Source organism: Triturus cristatus, chromosome 1_2 (assembly GCF_964204655.1).
Source record: "Triturus cristatus chromosome 1_2, aTriCri1.1, whole genome shotgun sequence".
NCBI lineage: Eukaryota > Metazoa > Chordata > Amphibia > Caudata > Salamandridae > Triturus > Triturus cristatus.
The window spans coordinates 129,957,081-129,970,751 of record NC_140580.1 but is presented as its reverse complement, the minus strand read 5'-3'; the positions used below and the strand labels follow the sequence as shown (position 1 = coordinate 129,970,751).

General features: G+C 51.2%; 1 protein-coding gene and 1 non-coding gene across 2 annotated transcripts in view; one reads left to right on the top strand and one right to left on the bottom strand.

Annotated features, from left to right (window-relative positions):
• Positions 1-13,671, top strand: part of LOC146866948 (pancreatic triacylglycerol lipase-like) — a 187,753-nt gene that overhangs the window by 85,859 nt on the left and 88,223 nt on the right. The window lies entirely within an intron of this gene.
• LOC146866949 (U6atac minor spliceosomal RNA) lies at positions 3,173-3,295 on the bottom strand. Its single transcript, XR_014968565.1, has one exon. It is a non-coding gene; the product is annotated as a U6atac minor spliceosomal RNA (small nuclear RNA).

Genomic DNA, 13,671 nt, shown 5'->3' with positions numbered 1-13,671 from the left:
CTGACGCCAAGTCGGCCTTGAAATTTTCAAAGCACATCTGCCCACGTAAATCTCCTCGGGACCCTTCACAGAATTCCTCCTTATCAGCGCACCTCAGTGATAATGATTGATATTTGTCTATATATATGCCCTCTGCTATTGGTAAGCTATTCTAATTACTACAATTGGCTCCAATCGCCTAACTCATTAAGTTTGAGACAGTGGTATTGCCATGCATGCACTTCGACGAGCTTACCCTTATTGTACACCATGTTAACTTTAAATGTTATGCTTCTGGTTCATCTTACTTGCTAGTCCCTTAGCTGGGAGGGCTTTCGGTTTAAGGTTACTGTAGCCTGGCCACCCTGCCACTAGGCAGGTGTTTGCCATTGTTTCTTGTCCCCACAGGGAGATCTCCCATGTGCTTGAATTCGAAGTTGGGTTTTGGGGTACATTCGGGGTGGGAGGGTGGTTTCTGTACTCGACCTGTTTGGGAGGTTGTAGTGGGAGGGGGGTGGTACAAGGGAGCTAATGCAACAGGAGACAGCCATTATTCGTTTGCATTGTTGTCATACGATCAACATGGTGTTTGTGGTTTATGCATCTGTGAGGCACTACTTGCATATAACATAGAGCTATTGCGCTTGAAACTTCTACATGTCTTTTCTTTTCAGGTTTTCATAATTAGTCACATTCTTGGAGCTATACTATCCAGTTTCCCACTCGCCGGTTTGTTATGACAGAAACTAAGTTCCTTACATGAACGTGAGAGGACTTAATGACTTCAAGAAGGCGAGGCTGGTCTATGCATACCTGCGTAGGCACCACATTGACATATGTCTATTGCAGGAAACCCATTTACGGTGCAGTGCGGATTCTAAATTGGCGCACAGACTCTGGGGGGAAGTGCATTCTGCAACCTTTTCCAATTATGCCAGAGGCGTCTCCATACTTATTAGAAGAGGACTCGGTTGGGCCACATCACGTACGTTGGTAGACCCTGAGGGACGCTACGTTATAGTCAATGGCAGTGCTTAATTTGTGCCGGTGCTTAGCTGGGTGCTTTTTCAGGGCCGGGTCTACACCTGAGGGCCACTGCCAACTCAGATGAAGGACTCAACTGCACATGATATGTCACATTATATATGATTGACTCACTGCAGTGTAGTTCACACTCTATCACAGTCTCCCAAGTCACTGGTGAAGAGTGCTGCTGTGCTGACCGATACTAAACCCATATCCGTGGTTGCCTTCAGTTCAGTGTTGCCGGTGGGCGGACCACTCATTGGACAGGATTTGGTTCTGTGGGGTAGGGGCGGCAGTAGCGTGCGCGTGCTTAACCTTTTTTCAAAATTCCAACGCCTGCACCAGGCACTGCACGAGTCACCGCCACTTCAGCACAACGTATTCTAGTTTTTGCAGCAGGCAGTGTGTCGTGCAGCAGCAGGCCTAATAAAGGCAGTGCCACCAGTAAGCCAGTAAGTACCCACACCAACGTTGCTTTTTATTCAGCGTGGTGTGACAGTCACCGTGTTTGGTAAACAGTCTGAGCAATCATGCCGCCGGCACCGTGTGCAACGCTCCGAGCCTGGAGGCTGGAAGGAGGGCAGGGCCTTGTCCTTTGGCCTTAACCCTTTTCTGTCTAATCGTTGCCATAGTTGTCTTGCATAAATTGCTGTTTTCCGTGCGTTTTTATCTCTTTCGCATGTACCGTGGTTTTGGTATTTTAATAATACCTGCTCTCCCCAGTGCTGCTGTTGAAAGTTTATTTTCGACGTCATCAAGCCTCGTGCTCGTGGCTCAGGTCGTTTGTGCAGTGGTGTGGTTGCTGTTGTGGGGTACGGTGTGCACTTTTCACCGGCTGGCAGTAGAGTGATGCTTCACATTCTAGTGAGCACATGTAAGGCTGCCCGGGGGGGGGTTGCGCAGCGGCCCGCCCCTTTGAGGGCGGCCGCCTTAGTGCCACAGGAAGGCACAGGGGTGGGAGGTCGTGTCCCTGGGATAGACCAAGGGAGACCCCAGCAGATAGCTGCTTCCGGCGGGGAGGAGCCAGGGGGGTACATATTCTGTCTCCGCCCCCTCCTCGCCCTCTTGTCCGCTCGTTCGCCTTGCAGCTCGGTCGTCGCGTGCTCAGCAGCCTCGGAGCTCCTCGCTTGCGGTGAGTTTGCCTGCCTCCTCTCCCCGCCCCGGCCCGGTCCCTGGGCAGTACCAGGTGACGGGGCCCTGTGGTCGGAATACCACGGGCGGGGGGGGGGGTTGCGGCACGAAGCCAGGCCCAAGTCGCCGGCCAGAGGTTGTGAGTGCTGCGGGGGAGGGGCGTTCGCCTTGCCGGTCGCAGCTCCACCGTCGTGCGCCTTGGAGCCTCATGTTGCGGTGAGTTCTTCTGCCCCCTCTCCCCGCCCCGGCCTTGTCCCTGGTCAGCACCAGGCGATTGGGCCCCGTGGTCTGAATACCACGCGGTGGGGGGGGTTCGGGTGCCGGGCCAGGCTCAAGTCCCGGCCTGGGAGGTTGCGCGTACGGCGGGGGGTGGGGGCACGCATGTGTAGCAGATCGGTCGGGCATCGCAGGCCACCAGAGCTCATGATTTGTGCAGGTAGCTCTCGGAGTCTTCTCGATGATTGGAATGGGCATTTCTTGCTGCCGACTTGTGATAAAAAAGATAGGTCGCACACACGTCCGGTTTCCTGGTGTGTGGAAGGGGGTCCCAGTGGGCAGGACAGGCGGCTTCAATCTGGGGAATCCAGGTTCGGGCCTCAGCGTAGGCATTATAGGGAGAGGCGGTGTGGCCTTGGGCACGCCCGCGCCATCGCGGGCAAATCCCTCAGTTTCCTCGCGTCTGAATGTGTATGTGAATTCGGTGGCATGTAAAGCGCTCCGTCACTGTCGGCCCCGGCAGGGCTGGATTTAGGACGGTGCGACTGTGGTGCTAACTACTTGGGGGCGCCGGGTTTGGGAGTTCATTAGCCCTTTGAAGCACCGGAGGCAGCGTCGCTTTCCGCGGCGATTACCAGGTCTCACATGTGGGTCAAGATAACTCGTGATTAATTTTCTTCGGGAGAGAGATCAGCATTTTGTGAAGTTGAGGTTTCGACTAAGGTGAAGTTAGTGCAGAGGGTCGATGTCCCTGATAAGAACGTATGCCAAGTAGATTACAGAGTGCATTTGATGTAATTAGGTCAGCAGGTTACTGTTTTCAAAGGAGGCGCCCCTTGTTACTTGCAAGTTATAACTTAAGTCCGTATATGTGTTGTAAAGGCCACTAGGACCTCTTCCATCCTTGTGACGGGGAATGCTACCTCCCCCTTTCATACAATACTATGCGTACATACAAGCATGAGAGGTAACTGGTGCTAAGAAAGCGCTTGCTGCCCGATCCGGGTCAAGCTCGCGCTATGCAAACTCCCGCCTCCCAAAATTAACCTTTATCCAACAGTAATCCATGTTCTATTAATGTATGGTTAGCGGTGTGTATGCTGTTATAGGATGAACGTTTATAGTTCACGGTTGAATATACGGACTTTAAGGCACGGTCACTTACTACGTGGCGTCTAACCATGTTTTTATGCACAGCAGGCATGATGCGCGCTTTTATTAATTCCACTGTGGGCTAGAGAGGCCGGGTCAGGGGCCCCCTCCTTTCTGGGTCAGCACAGTATGTGCTGGGTCAAGGGGCACTGAAGCGAATTATGCGGTGTGTTCCACAGCTCCAGGGTTGAGTACACATCCGGGTGAGGGGGGGAATTTACGCATTTCCCACTCGTTCGGGAGTTGTCTACATTTGACGCTGTGTGGGAGGGGTCCCGCGGTTCGTGGTTAGCGCCTAGGCAGTAAGGGAGATGCCATCTTTGTTTGTACATTTATGTTATGCATTCGATCGATGTGAAATAACTTTAGCCAGGCGGTCGATGCCCATAGCTCTGCTTCCTAGTCACGCCGGGGCACTCTTAGTAGTGCCCCTTTTGGCCTCCAGGCATGAGTTCCTCATGTGCACGTGACCGGCGGGGGTGAGGGGGGGCTACTACGGCTCGGCAGGTTTGAGTTGGACGCGCCTCGGGGACGCGGCCGGTGGCTGTGGTGCTTGTCCCCGGGGCCGAGTATTGGGTTATCGCGGCCATGCGGTCCAAGGCGCTGGTTTCGGCTCAAGTCTCTCTGGAGCCGTAGGTTCGACCCCACCGCCGCCATTTGCGGGCATTTATTTATACTCCTTCAGTCAGTACTCTCTGGTGGGCCCACATAATATTTCATTAGTTGTTCCCCCGGAGGCGGGCCTAGTGGGTGGGGGGCTACCTCGGCACGGGACGCTCCCCCACGCGACGCGCCTTTGACTCATTGCCTCGCGTGCTTATGCCCTGCATTAGCACACCCGCAGCCCGGTCTCCGGGGCACGCTTTTACCCCCCCCCCGTGCCCGAAAAGGTAGGTCTATACGGTGCTCAGGCACAGTGCTCCGACTTCTTTCGGGGCGGGTTCGTGCGGTGATTCAATTTCTCCCAGTGCGCGAATTGTACTTAATACGGCGCTCAGGCTCAGCGCTCCTACTCAGTTCGGGTCGCGTTCGTGCGGTGTATACTCTCTCCCTGCGCCCGTACTTGTGCGGAATTTGGTGCTCATTTACTGCGCTCCAGTATCTTCGGGTCGTGTTCGCGCTGTGTCTCAAGGGCAAATCACTTATCTCCCCGCAGCAGATATTCATGTACAGACGGTGCTTATGTACAGCGCTCCAACACCTTCGGTTCGAGTCGTGCAGTGTCCCTGGGCAAATCACTTTAACCCAGTGCACGAATATGCATGTAAGTATGGTGCTTTTGTACAGCGCTCCAACACCTTCGCATTCGCGCTGTGTCCCTGGGCAAATCACTCTATCTCCCCGGGCCCGCACTTGCCAGCACTAGGTGCACACCGCCAGCTGGCGGCTGCTTTCCATTATCGGATATAAAAAAAAAAAAAAAAAAAAACTTTTAACCTCTCGCTTCTCTCTTGGATCGTGCCAGGTGTCCGGCAGACCGGTGGGTCTCGCTCGGTACTGGACGGATATCTTAAGCGTTTCTTAATCTTTGCACATTTCACTCTAGCATTGGACACTACCATCCTAGGTGTAGCTATCCCCCTGTAGGGCATGCTGGGAGTGTAACGTCACTATGTTTAGCTAGTAGAGTGCTTTAATAAAGGCAGCACGGCGGGAGTATGTATGGCGCAAGATAAGGGGCCGCCTAGTGTCAGCCCTGACAGAGTTTTATACGAGTTAAGCCTTTACGCGCTGAATTGTGAGGTCTTTTGGACACAGCTGGGCCGGTGTTAGGGCAAGGAGATTGGGGCGGTCACAGTCCTTCATGCCCGGGTCTCGAAGTATGGGCGCAGTCACATGGGCAGAGCTCCTGGTTGATGCAGTTCTTGAACTTATTGCCAGTTGGGACGGCACGACGTAGTGGGAGACATACAATATTCGTACATCCTCCAGTCACCTTCAGTAGACCTGCCGCCCATTCCTCGCGCGCGCCGTCCTCCCCTAGCCACTCATTTCTCATGCTTTCATTACCTCCCCCAGGTGCCGCACCACCAGATGTGCGGTACCCTTCCTTAAGGTTGGGGTCCCTTAGGGACAGAATTTGGCAAGCAACTAATTTTGTGACCTATAATCGGGTAGTTATGTTGCATGACCAGATCCAATTGCCACCCGTTACTTTTATCCTTTAACGGATGTGCTTGTTCGCAGTAATGGCCGCCCCGCACGTGAGGTGCATTTATGGGGAATCGAGTGTGGCGCTTGCTGGCAACACTAGCAAAGGTATATGGCTTCGCGCTTTACCAGGAGCTATTGCTCAATGGTAAGTCTTGTACCGGTGGTTGGAACGGGCCACACAGGACAAGGGTTTGAGTTCCGCAAAAGCTGTCAAAGTGTCATAAATTGGCAAAATTTCTAACTCTTCTTTATAGTCTAAGTAACGCTGCAATAATCTCGGCGGGCCGGTGCCCGGCCCCGCGCGGGCCTGGGAGGCAGAGTGATTTGAGGAAATAATTTCAGCCGAGGTACTTTGCTGTATGTGTGGGAACGAGTGTCCGCCTCTAACTGCAAGGGAAAATGCCCTGGGTCTCACACAGAATCGGCTTTCATTCGGTTTAAGGAGATGAGTATTGATAATGCGTAGGGATAGTTGGCCCAATTCTGAGCTTTAAGATGTGCTGCGATACTGGCACAATTGAGAGATGGAGTTTGTGTCTCTTGTGAGGATAATTTTCCAGTTACAGTTGCAGCTTCATTAAAGGTGTGATTAAAATGGTATCTAAAAGGAATGTCGTGCCATGCGGCTGATCACATACCACAGTCAGTCTGCCCTTTCAAACAGCAAACTTTTCGCACCAAGGGCCCTCCTGCTTCGGGTGCCTTGCGGCAGGGGTGCGATCCTCTAGGGGTTTTGTTTCTCAAACTGATGCAAGTGCTGAGAATTTTTTCGCCGTCGTCTTGTTTGGATTACGCTCGCGATAAAGTGTCACTCATAGGTGCATTCTCACGAATTACACTGACTTAGGGAACGGTCACACATAGCAGTCTAAACTTTGGCTGCTTTGTTCAATGTGTTTTTGAACCCAGATCATCTGTGTAGGTTTGGCTGATGCGGCTATTGCATAGCACCCAATCTTTGCCTACTGGTCATACAGCAGTATAATTGTTCTATCTGCAGCAGTCTGTGGGGGATGTCTGAGAAGTTTTGCAGAAATGGTGAGGGAGGTCAGGTTCGGGAACTGGTCCCCGGGACATGGTTTGGGCCATTAATCACGTTGATGGTTTCTTATTTACGGGCACATTACAGCCTTGGGTACAGTAGCCACACGTACCTCTGCTTTACTGCTATATTTAATAACGCACAGACGGTAGGTGCATTATGTGGTGTGCAGTTGATAGGCGGGATGCATTAGTGTTAGAGCAAATGTTTGGTCTCACGTCCCCTTCCCTTCCACAGAGGTCCCAATTCTGTCGTAATGCCTTGCTCCAAGCTGAGTTCACTAATTTCATAATTCATCAGGTCAGACTTCCACAGTTGACAAAGAGTAACTGAGCAGAACCTCAACCACTCTGCGCTGCAGGTCACGGTTCGTTGCTGAAGATAGATGATAGCTCTAGCTCACTGAAGGTACCACATACTGGTCCAGTGGCTACCGGGCTGACCACTGCCCATGATGTTTGTATTAATTGGGGGTTTCTGAAGACCTCGAATAGTCGCACTTACACACAGGTACTTGGCAGCGTTGGCACTGGGAATAGGTGAAGGAAGCTGGAGTGGTTCTTGACGGGTGCCCTGGCCTGACAGTTATTTTAAAATTATGCACTGCCTAAAGTAAGTGTGGTGTGATACAGTGGAATTTATTTCCGTTGTCGTGTGCTGCACTGTTTGACCAATATTAGGCCATAGATGAGCATGTCCATTGAACAACAGTCCCACAGTGTCGAGGTCAGCACAGGTTACGTCACGTGTTTGAGCAGCCACGACATGAGCCATGCTTCGCAGACGCCTCACACAAGCACACAATTTGATTAATTTCATTATAGGACCACTCAATGCAAATACAGTTAGGGGCACAGACTGAGGGAGAGTTCTTTCCCATGATGGGGTTGACTTCTGGAGCCAGCGAGACAATTTGAACTATACCGGCAGTCAGCATCACAGGTCCCGCCGCCCTAACATGTTTCAGTAAATGTGCATGGGTAGGTTGGACATGCGCCGTATCATTGACGGATTTCCCTCCTACTTTAGTGTCATTTATAGTCTTGGAATGTCACCCACAGGGGCACGGTCATTATGAAAATGTCATACATAGCAATATGAAACCTTGGCAGCTAGGGATGTAGGCGGCGGGCCCTCGTTTGGCTTGTTACGTCGCTTTAATTGTGGCCTAGTTACCTTATGGAAATAAAAGTATCGACTGACAATGGTTTGGCTTGTGGTAATCTGGGGTTTTTCGGTGAATCCTCGGTGTCCTGTCCGGCGCATGGGTGGCGGGCGCCGCGAGAAGTCTTTTTCGTATTTTGCTTTGAGCGAAGATTTCGCTGCTTGGCCAACAAGGCCTTTGGCCACCAGGAGGTATGCAGGTGGCCCTTATCAATGTCTTATTGAGGCATGTTCTACTGTTGACAGATGGTAAAATGGTTGTCAGTTTTGGCCTGGGGTCGGCAAGTATGGTTTCATCTTTCACCTACCACTTGTGCATTATTGGCCTACAAGCCAAGAAATACTTCACAGGGATCTGCTCACACCAATGTGGGCCAAGATCACACAAAGCACAGGATGAGTGATTGGTGTCTGACAGATAGGCGAATCATGAGATAGATCCCTCAGGTAGCGCATACATATCTCAGACTAGATCAGTGATATTATTCTGTCTGGTTGCGTTTGGTTGCTTGGACAGGTACCCGTGCACCTGTCCAGGTGGACATGTACACGGCGATAAGTGTTTCAGTTGCTCCAGTTATTCGGTTAACGGGCAGGTGAAGCAGCAGAACTTCGATGGGCTTGGGTCTGACCACTATTTCAAGGGCGGAGCCTGGTAAGCCCACTTAGCAGCCCGTCCTTGAGTTAGACGAAACAGGTACCATTGATGGGAGTAACGGTAGAGGGCAACTTCTTCCGCCCTCCAGCACTGGCTGGCAGCTATGCAGTTTGTGGAAGTGGCCTTCCAACAAGGGCGTTGGTCCATAGGATTGGGGGAAACTCCTGGGAAACATTTTGGGCTACTAAGTAGCAGGAGAACTACGGGCATTCCCAGTATTCAACAGAGAGGTATTTACGCTCTGGTTCCCCCCTGGGTCACGCTGTCCTGTCTGCTCCCTGGTATGCGAGCAGAAGTCTGGGAGGGCAAGGCTTCACTTAGGGTGATGGCTGTCGGAAGGTGATGGTTGTACTCCGGCTAGTGCTAGATTCAGCCATGTGAGGTAAGAGGAGGTAGAGCGGGCTTGTCAACTCTTAACTACACTCGCATGGGCACTTCCTGGCGGGAGTAGCTTGGAATAGGTCTTGTTCTTCAGCCAGGCAAATGTATCATTGGACCGTCGCCTATCTTTAGGCAGGTATATTCAGTCATAAATCCATGGGGAGTTTAGAATGGATGGGGGCACATGTCGTGTTGGGGCATGATGGCCTCTGGCAGGGTATTGGTTAAGACTTGTTTTGGCTGGACCTGGGAGAAGCCCGGCAATAAGTGGTTTCTGGCTTCATCAGGCATGGTCTTATACACGCCGAGTCCACAGGGTGTTTGGAGGGAGATGGGGTGCACCTCTCTAGTTTAGGCATGGATCCTTTCCTGTGGACCGAGGGGAAGCTTTGGCTGCAGCAGGTTGTAAGGAAATAGGCTACCTTGGTGGGGGGGCCCTGGTAGTGACGGTGGCCACTCCCAAGGCTGTGGAGGAGTTACAGGGCGATCCAGGGTCTGCACATACCAAGGGGTATAGCATGCAGCAGCACCGTGTGGTGCTAAGCCAGGATACCCAGGGATGTTTAGCGTGTCCACTGGAAGACCGACGGCGCCCCGCTATCCGACAGGCGGTTGTGGGTCTGAGCAACCGGGGGCTGCCATGTATGCTCCGCCCACCCATCACGGGGGGGCGTGTGTAGCAAGTGGACTGGTGGTCCACAGGTGGGAGGGCGGGACCCTCCCAACATTAGGTATACACCAATTGGCGTTGCCATGGTGACTCTAGGCTTATCAGACGGGCAGGCGGCATAGGGGCTGGCCTGCCCTGGGATCGCCCGTAAGATAACCCACCATGTTTGCATATTGCTTATGCTAATAAACCTGCAGCAATATTTCTCCACTTACATTCAGTGTCGTGTGTTTTATTTATGTACTTATGTGTGTTGTGATAACTGTTGCCGATATTGGCACTATGTAAGGCTGCCCGGGGGGGAGTTGCGCAGCGGCCCGCCCCTTTGAGGGCGGCCGCCTTAGTGCCACAGGAAGGCACAGGGGTGGGAGGTCGTGTCCCTGGGATAGACCAAGGGAGACCCCAGCAGATAGCTGCTTCCGGCGGGGAGGAGCCAGGGGGGTACATATTCTGTCTCCGCCCCCTCCTCGCCCTCTTGTCCGCTCGTTCGCCTTGCCCGCCCATCCGCTTACCCGGCGTCCGGAGGGACAAAGGGGGGGCCAGGTTTTCTAACAATTCTCACTTTGTGTTGCAGGAGGAGTTACAGGGCGATCCAGGGTCTGCACATACCAAGGGGTATAGCATGCAGCAGCACCGTGTGGTGCTAAGCCAGGATACCCAGGGATGTTTAGCGTGTCCACTGGAAGACCGACGGCGCCCCGCTATCCGACAGGCGGTTGTGGGTCTGAGCAACCGGGGGCTGCCATGTATGCTCCGCCCACCCATCACGGGGGGGCGTGTGTAGCAAGTGGACTGGTGGTCCACAGGTGGGAGGGGGGGACCCTCCCAACATTAGGTATACACCAATTGGCGTTGCCATGGTGACTCTAGGCTTATCAGACGGGCAGGCGGCATAGGGGCTGGCCTGCCCTGGGATCGCCCGTAAGATAACCCACCATGTTTGCATATTGCTTATGCTAATAAACCTGCAGCAATATTTCTCCACTTACATTCAGTGTCGTGTGTTTTATTTATGTACTTATGTGTGTTGTGATAACTGTTGCCGATATTGGCACTATGTCATCTCCCTAGTGAGAGCACGACACAACGCGCATACCCCTTAGCTGTATTTGTTTGCTGGCACACACCCCATGCAGTATTCACTCTGTGTTTACTTTTTTTCATCCATGATGCAAGTTGAAATACCTGTTGTGCCAGCAGCCGAACGATTCTCTGGAGCGAGCCCTTGTGAATGCTGCTGGTTTCAGCAAAACGCTGCTCGAGTGCCAACCGCTGCCGTGGGCATGTTTTCATTTTATTTCTGCCGTTTGTCCTTGTCGAAGTCCTCACACAACACTATCTACACACGCAGTGCCTGCTGTAGAGGTGATTTGGGTTTACAGGCAGTGTTGCACACTCTCTGTGCCACGGTGAGGTAACACTGTGACCCCAGGATTTAATTGGTTTCTTGGCCGGCTCCAGGGTAATACCAAACTAGGTGCTGGCTTCAGGGAGCGCAGTGTTTGAGATCCTTGCCTCCAGCAATTTCCAAGCAACAATAAAGATGTCAAGATAACTCCGTGATTAATGTTCTTCATGGAGAACGATGGCAGTTGTGTCTAGTTGAGGTTTTGGCTCATTAGTAGGTAGCGCAGAGGGTTAATATGCCTGCTGTAAAGAATGTGTACCATGCAGATCAAAAGTTCACATAATCTAAATAGGTCCCTGGATTACTGCTTTTCTAAGAGACATCCTTTGGTCACAGTTTATATGTTAAAAATCCTAATTTAGAACAGTGAATTATTAACTGTTGTCAAAGAACTGCATGCACAGTGCAAAGTATAGGTTAGAGCATAGATTAATGTTACAAAAAGGGTTAATTTTGGTAGAAATACATTTTTATTATTAAAGAGAACCCCCAATTATGGTGTTCCATTTTCAATTCAGAGGTTGTGCTTCTCCAGACCAAGCTGCCTTAAACTATACTGCCTACCCATATGGGTGACATGCCACTCCAACACCTTGTAGTCCTCTGGGCCTGGCTTATGTAACATGTCCTATATTCTGATTTACATACGTATGATTAATTGTGGGAGCCAGTGGAGGAAGTGGGTGAGACGGGGGAAAGTAGGTGAGGCCTCCGACAAACATTTGAGCACCTGGACTTCATATTTTACAAATTAAGCACTGGTCAATGGCCGCCTAATGTCAACACAGGTTACCCTAGTGGCCATCTATGGCCCCAATACTGATGACCCACAATTTTTTTCTTAACGTTTGGCCGAAAATAATGACAATGGGAAGTGACACAGTGATCTGGGGTGGGGATTTTAATGCAGTCTTGGATAATATTCTGGACAGGGAGGGCGCCCCCTGCAACCCACATAATATGACAACGCAACAATTAAATAACATACTTCTTGAGCATGGGATGTTGGATGCTTGGCGTAACTTCCACTCAATCATTCGAGAGGGCACATGTATCACCCCCTACCATCAGGCCTGGTCCAGACTGGACTATTGGTTGGTTTCGGCGGATGTAATGTCTTGGGCTACGGAAGTGGTGCACCTACCACGCACACTCTCCGACCACGCTCCTGTGCTGCTGCAGTGGAAAATCCTCAGCACATTACCACATGCGTTTAGTTGGCGGCTTCTCCCTCATGCTTTTCTAGATACCGTGTTCAAAGAGGAAATCAATCTAGAAATTCAGAACTACTTTGCTATCAATGAGGGCTCTGTGGATTCCCCTTCTGTGCTGTGGGAGGCCTTTAAAGTTGTAATAAGGGGTGCTTGTATCTCCAAGCAATTGGGCGTCCTCTGTTCCATATGCACATGACACTTACTAACCTCGAGCAAGCTATCAAAGCTCTGGAAACGCAATACTTCACTACAAACGACCCTATAGTGCTGGCTTCCATATGCAGCACTATATCTGAATTTGAGGAAGAGGCAGAGAGAGAGACCAGATTCCTTGGTTGGGATGCATGGGCACGGGGCTATGGGGAGGGTGATTGACCCGGGAAAACCCTTGCAAATTTACTATAAAAAAACACAGCGCCCACTTTTATTGTGGAACTCAACAATGGTGATTCCCCTCCGGTTCGAGGTCAGGTGGCCACATATGAGCATCTAACCAAATTTTACTCTTCCCTCTACACTGCCACACAGCGACATGTCGCTCCTGATCTGGGTGACTATTTTGATTCCCTGGAACTCCTTTGGCTGAGCCCTATGCATAGAGAATATCTTGACGTCCCCTTCAACGTAGAGGATATTACGCAAGTGATTAGAAGCCTCCCAACTGGGAAGGCCCCTGGGCTTGATGGGCTGACAACATTGTTCTATAAAACATATGTAGACACAATTGCACCCCGGCTTTTGGACGTCTATCAGGAATTTCTCGAAGTAGGGGAGCTTCCTCCAACTATGAGGGAGCCCGTAATCATTACCCTGTTAAAACCTGATAAGCCAGCAACATACTGTGACTCTTACAAGCCCCAATCCCTTAAAAACGTGGATGCCAAAATCCTAGCTAAATTAATAGCTAACATATTACAGCCGCTGATGCCCCTCATTGCTCGTCCGGATCAATCCGGTTTTATACTGGGACGGTCGACATACATTTTTCTCCATACTTCACCAAATTGATCCCAAACTTCCCACTGTAGCAGTCTTTTTGGATGCCACTAAGGCGTTTGATTCTTTGGAATGGCCTTTCTTGTTCGCACTACTTTCCCGATTAGGGTTTAGTCCTAATTTGATCAAATTGGTCAAATTGCTTTATACCAACCCCACCGCCCGCCTCCAGGCCAACAGTCTGATATCGGATGCCTTCCCTATATCCCGTGGTACCTGGCAGGGCTGCCTCTTATCGCCACTCCTATTTGCGGTAGCTATGGATCCACTGGCTGCCAGGATTCGCCAACACCACTCTACCCGAGGCCTGGTTTTTACTGATCGCAACCTCACAATTTCCATGTATGCAGATGACATTACATTATACGTTCGACGACTGGATGATAATCTAAACCCAGTTCTACGGGAGGTGCTCCTTTTTGGGGGCCTATCTGGTGTTAATATAAACTGGACTAAATCTTCCATATTGCCCCTCACTGA